Raw genomic sequence first — 5,000 nt, forward strand, 5'->3', positions numbered from 1 at the left:
GCTTCAAGTGTTGTGAAAATAAAGGTTTATAAAAGTTCTCACAGCAGAAACACAAACACAACAGAGTTTAAATCCTGGATCCATCTTTACCACCTGGAGAATTCATCCAATCCTTACGCTCTGTCCAATCACTGCTCATTTCCTGTGTGTGTGTGTGTGTGTGTGTGTGTGTGTGTGTGTGTGTGTGTGTGTGTGTGTGTGTGTGTGTGTGTGTGTGTGTGTGTGTGTGTGTGTGTGTGTGTGTGTGTGTGTGTGTGTGTGTGTGTGTGTGTGTGTGTGTGTGTGTGTGTGTGTGTGTGTGTGTGTGTGTGTGTGTGTGGAAATGAGTGAGATCCAGAATCTGAGACTCAGTGTGAAGTTTTTCTTCACAGCTGCTGAAAACTCAGAGAACCCGAGCCAATCAGAAAGTCAACAGGAAGCTGTGTGTGTGTGTGTGTGTGTGTGTGTGTGTGTGTGTGTGTGACTTTGACACAATGTTCTTTAAAAGGGAACAATCTCTGATATTTATTGATCAATAGTTTCAAAAAGTACTGAAACTATAAAACAACAACAACATCTGTGGGAGAGGAACACAAACTCCTGCACACGTGTCACAAAGACGTGTTTGGGACTTCTGTTTCTGTTGCCGTGGTAACAAACAGGTATTTTTGACTTGAATCATGAAGTTTAATATGATGGTATAATAAATACCTCGGCGTGCGTTTTCCCCAAAACACGAGTCGTCGGTCACTTCATCAGCGAGTCGACTCGTTCTCGTCTGAGCGTCGCTGCAGGGGCTGCTGGGTAACGGCGGTGGTTTTAATGAGAGCTTTTTAGAAGAATCAGTATGCTGCAGAAACAAACAGGCCCATCACAGAGAGTAATGGAGTGTGTGCTCTGAGCTGCAGACTGAAAAACAAAACGCTTCATTAATGACAAACAGACGGAGGCTGCAGAGAGCGGGAAACGACGTGACGGGTCGGATTCAAACACGTGCCGCCCGCTCGGAGGACTACAGCCTCCGTACATGAACAATAATCTTATTAGGATTTGATTAGTCTGGCCCTTATAAGTTAGAAGGAGGCTACTAGTTAGCATGCTAATAAGCAGCCAGTATGCTACTAGTTAGCATGCTAATAAGCAGCCAGTATGCTACTAGTTAGCATGCTTATAAGCAGCTAGTTAATGGTGGATACTGAGGATGACATTCAGTCATTTACTATCAGTGCGAGTCAGGTGGGGCCCATTCAGGGAGGTTTCCAACTGTCATTGCAAAATTTGCACATTCGGAGCTTCTGCTGTGTTTTAAAGTTTCTCAGGGAAATATGTGGAGGACAGAATGTGGTGTTTGAAAAGTAGGAAGTGAGGACTGTTATGGACATGAAGGCTCTACAGACTGAGCTGAACCAGCGCCCCCTAGTGGCACGTCTCCTGTATGAATCTAGCGCTGTGTAGACCTGGTGTTAATCCATATTTCATTGAACTAAGAACCAGAGTGCACCGCTGTTCTCCTTCGTTTGTCCACTCTGAAACATTGAGCTGACCTGCAGCCGATGCTAAGCTATCTCCATGCTGCTAACTCTACCTGCTGCTCCCGGTCCATCAGGGTTTCTGTTCTAATTAAACGAGGGTTTAAAATCTGAACTGATGAATGTTTGTGAGACTCGACTCCCCTGCTGAGAGCTGAGCTCAGAAACAAACAGCGACGTCTCGTTTTCTATTGAAGCAGCTAATTAGAGAACAAATGAGACACAGGACGTGAAATCTAATGCAAGCTTTTTGAAACAAGTGAAATCTGTGTGATTAGAAGAAACGAGGCACACTTGTTTTATGAAAACCTCCTGCAGGTTGAGCTCTTCCTCTGCAGCTTTCTCGGGTTTCAGACGCACAGATGTAGAGGTGATGAAGTTGGCGTTCCTGGTGAAGCCGAATAAACTGAAGATCTGAGTGTTTGGACGAACGCGAGCGGTTTGAGCTCCAGGCTGAATCCTTCTTTAATTCTGCTCTCCACTTTGTGGATTTTCTACTTTCTTCATGTCCTGGACTTCAAAGTGCTTCGCTGAGGCTCGCAGACGGTGCAGCAGGAATACATAAAAACCCATCAAGTTACTCTCCTCGCCGCCGCCGCCATCCGTCCATTTCACAGCGAGTCTTCTGAACCAAAGTGATTTCTGAGTGACAGGCGGCGAGGAAACACGACTTGTGTGAGATATATTCAAACTGCAGTCGACTCCTGCAAAGAATCTGGACGCTGACTTTATCAGAGCTGCAAACAGTGTTCTGTTTTTTAAAGTGAGAGAACAGAAATCACAAAAGAGGACGCTTTGGTGTGTGCGTGTGTGCGTGTGTGTGCGTTTGTGCGTGTGCATGTGCGTGTGCGTGTGCGTGTGTGTGTGTAGACTCTTATATCAACCTGATCTTCCACTCGGCTGTAGTCTGATCTCTGCGTGTCCCAGTTCTCAGGGAAACCTGCACCTATCCCACAATGCACCTGGATGACGATGAAAGCAGAGCCCCCTCGCTTCAATTCACTCCTTCTCTTCTTTTTTTCTTTCTGCAGGTTTATAAAACTTATCAAAGGACTTAATCTGGATCGGAACAACATTTGGAGTTTGGACTTTTTGTTCTTCCTGGATTTGCAGATTTCAAGCTCACTGATTGGCTCTCGTGAGGTGGCTTGTGATTGGATGATCCTGGATCGACGGTAAGGAATCTTTTTTTTTTCACTGAATGTAAAAAAACCTGTTTCTGTGTTTGTCCTTTATGACTTCATATGTCCTTGTGTTTTTGTGTTTTTGCCGTTTTGGACGCCCCTCGGTTTGTCAGATATGAGAGCAGTTATCAGGTCAACAGGTGTTGCAGTGATGGAAGCGGTCAAGAGAAGTGGTTCAGATAGAAGTGATTGTACCCGACCTAAAAAGCCTCTGCATGTTTCTAATAAGCTCCACGAGCAGAAACGTGCTCAAACTAGGATCAATATTGGAGACACAGACAGCTCTCTATAATGTTTAGAATTTGGACTGCATCCATCTATCTGTCTTTTTGAATATTATCCCGTCTTGTTGTGTTGTAAATCCAGAGTTTTTTCAGGATCTTGTATTTGAAATTCAAACAGTTTGATTTAGACTCGGCGGTGTGTTTTTTTTCCAGGAGTGAGTTCATGAAGAGCAGGGTTGTGTTTCTGTTTTCTGAGTTTACCCTTTCTGATGATTATCTCTGATTTAAACATTTCATAATAAAAGGTCCTGCCTGGTTCCACACGTTACAGGATACAGAGAGCGATAAAGGAGTTCATCCTGCTGTAATATATTTACTTTGACAGTCTGACTAACGGCCTCCCGCTGACTTGCTTCCTGTGTTCAGCCTGATCACAGAGATACAAACAGAGAGTATCAGAGCCACAGAACACAGGAGCCATTATTTATACCAGTCAGATAAAACTTCTGAATACACCTAAAAACTGAGCTCCTCTGTGACTGCACAAACACACAAAGAATCCAGGAAGTAGTCTGCTCCAAGGAAAAGAGTCCAAACTGTAGCTTATACTGTGGTGTGTCTCAGTGTGTGTTTCAGTGGTGTTGTGACAGGAAAAATTGCAGTAATGAATAATAACTGGAGGATGTGCGCTGTTTGTCTGCTCCAGGGATTTTGTGAGCGTGTGAGTGTGAGTTTTCCCAGGATGCCTCGGGGCGATGCAGAGATCTCACGGGAACATTTGAGGTTAAACATCTGCTTGAACTTTAAAACAACTAATCACAAACATAAACAACTCGTGAAATATGAAAGATAAGAGCTTTACTAAAAGTTAAAGTGACACACATATCATCGTTTACACTCGGTGTTTCTAGACAATTGTTCACACTCTGTGTTTCTAGAGGATTGTTCACACTCGGTGTTTCTAGAGGATTGTTCACACTCAGTGTTTCAAGACGATTGTTCACACTCGGTGTTTCAAGACGATTGTTCACACTCGGTGTTTCTAGACGATTGTTCACACTCAGTGTTTCTAAAGGATTGTTCACACTCAGTGTTTCTGAACGATTGTTCACACTCAGTGTTTCTGAACGATTGTTCACACTCAGTGTTTCAAGACGATTGTTCACACTCAGTGTTTCTAGAGGATTGTTCACACTCGGTGTTTCTGAACGATTGTTCACACTCAGTGTTTCAAGACGACTGTTCACACTCAGTGTTTCTAGAGGATTGTTCACACTCGGTGTTTCAAGACGATTGTTCACACTCAGTGTGTCTGAACGATTGTTCACACTCGGTGTTTCAAGACGATTGTTCACACTCGGTGTTTCAAGACGATTGTTCACACTCGGTGTTTCTAGACGATTGTTCACACTCAGTGTTTCTAAAGGATTGTTCACACTCAGTGTTTCAAGACGATTGTTCACACTCGGTGTTTCAAGACGATTGTTCACACTCGGTGTTTCTAGACGATTGTTCACACTCAGTGTTTCTAAAGGATTGTTCACACTCAGTGTTTCTGAACGATTGTTCACACTCAGTGTTTCTAGAGGATTGTTCACACTCAGTGTTTCTGAACGATTGTTCACACTCAGTGTTTCTGAACGATTGTTCACACTCAGTGTTTCAAGACGATTGTTCACACTCAGTGTTTCTAGAGGATTGTTCACACTCGGTGTTTCTGAACGATTGTTCACACTCAGTGTTTCAAGACGATTGTTCACACTCAGTGTTTCTAGAGGATTGTTCACACTCGGTGTTTCAAGACGATTGTTCACACTCAGTGTGTCTGAACGATTGTTCACACTCGGTGTTTCAAGACGATTGTTCACACTCGGTGTTTCAAGACGATTGTTCACACTCGGTGTTTCAAGACGATTGTTCACACTCAGTGTTTCTAGAGGATTGTTCACACTCAGTGTTTCTAGACGATTGTTCACACTCAGTGTTTCTAGAGGATTGTTCACACTCAGTGTTTCTAGAGGATTGTTAACACTCAGTGTTTCGAGAAGATTGTTCACACTCAGTGTTTCTAGACGGTTGTTCAC

General features: G+C 43.6%; 1 protein-coding gene across 3 annotated transcripts in view; it reads left to right on the forward strand.

The window, feature by feature from the left end:
• The window catches only part of LOC136177130 (semaphorin-6C-like), an 88,095-nt gene that overhangs the window by 15,358 nt on the left and 67,737 nt on the right, over positions 1-5,000 (forward strand). For 2 of the 3 annotated variants that reach the window (XR_010664779.1, XM_065948369.1), the window contains exon 2: positions 2,540-2,683. The exons of the other annotated variant lie outside the window; for it this stretch is intronic. The gene's annotated coding sequence lies outside the window, so the exon portion shown is untranslated. The remainder of the gene's footprint in view (positions 1-2,539; positions 2,684-5,000) is intronic. 3 annotated transcript variants of the gene reach the window in all.

The sequence above is a fragment of the Labrus bergylta genome, chromosome 19 (assembly GCF_963930695.1).
Source record: "Labrus bergylta chromosome 19, fLabBer1.1, whole genome shotgun sequence".
NCBI lineage: Eukaryota > Metazoa > Chordata > Actinopteri > Labriformes > Labridae > Labrus > Labrus bergylta.